This window comes from Dipodomys ordii, unplaced genomic scaffold (assembly GCF_000151885.1).
Source record: "Dipodomys ordii isolate 6190 unplaced genomic scaffold, Dord_2.0 Scaffold226, whole genome shotgun sequence".
Lineage (NCBI taxonomy): Eukaryota > Metazoa > Chordata > Mammalia > Rodentia > Heteromyidae > Dipodomys > Dipodomys ordii.
This window is the reverse complement of record NW_012267442.1, coordinates 1,399,790-1,400,806: the sequence shown is the minus strand read 5'-3', so window position 1 is coordinate 1,400,806 and position 1,017 is coordinate 1,399,790.

The following is a 1,017-nucleotide window of genomic DNA, read 5'->3' as shown; positions in this document are numbered from 1 at the left end:
TTAGAGTTCTTGATTTTTGCCGTTCTTTCTGGGGTGAGGTGATATCAGATTTCACTTTTGACCAAACTTTTTCTGAAAAAATAAAGAGCTTCTGTCACTTTCAAGAAAACATGGATATTTGTTAAAAATTAAAACCTGTAAGAGCCACTGGGAATTTGGCAGCTTCCTAATTTTAAGGAACATATGGTATGATTTTTAATGAAAATAAAAATTGTGCATTTCTAATACTGTGTGATGAAGTGTATCAAGTTTGCTGGTTTAAAAAGTAAGTATATATTTTAATCAATATTTTCCAAATGATGTAACATAATCCTGTAGAGACACAAGATCCATTACAAATTAAGAGTAGACAGATTTTGATGCACTAAAAATCATTCATTGATAGGGCTACAGATTCAAATTTTCAGTTAAACTTTAAAATACTGTCAAGTATTACTGTACTGCCAATAAAGAATATCCATAACAAACTAGAAATTTATTAAAATAATTTTCTATTTTAAAAATCCATCTTACGTCTCCACACGGCTGGGTTTTCTTCTTTCTGAATGACATCTAGTTGAACTCTGCAGCTGTATCTTACACATTCATGGTTTAAACAGGTGAATTTCTTGAAAAGTTAAAAAGAAAAATGGTAAATATATTGAACATATATAGATTGATTCATCATCATTCTCTAAATGAAACAGTAAAACAACAATACACATAAAGCATTCATATTACATTCAGGACTATAAATGAACTAGAGAGGAGCTAAAATATGCAGGTCATAAAAAGGTTTTAAAGTAAAGAGAAATGTATGCATTGCTTATGGAAATACTATGCAAATCCACATAAAAATGGAACATCTTCAGACTTTGTTATCCACAAGAGTACTGGAATCAATCCCCTACAAATACCAAGGGACAGCTGTACTGCAATAAGTTAATTGTGGCAATAGATATGAATCCAGCTTCTCTTTTTCTCTCAAATCTTACATTTTAATGAATCAAAATATAATAAAATAAATGAGATTATGTA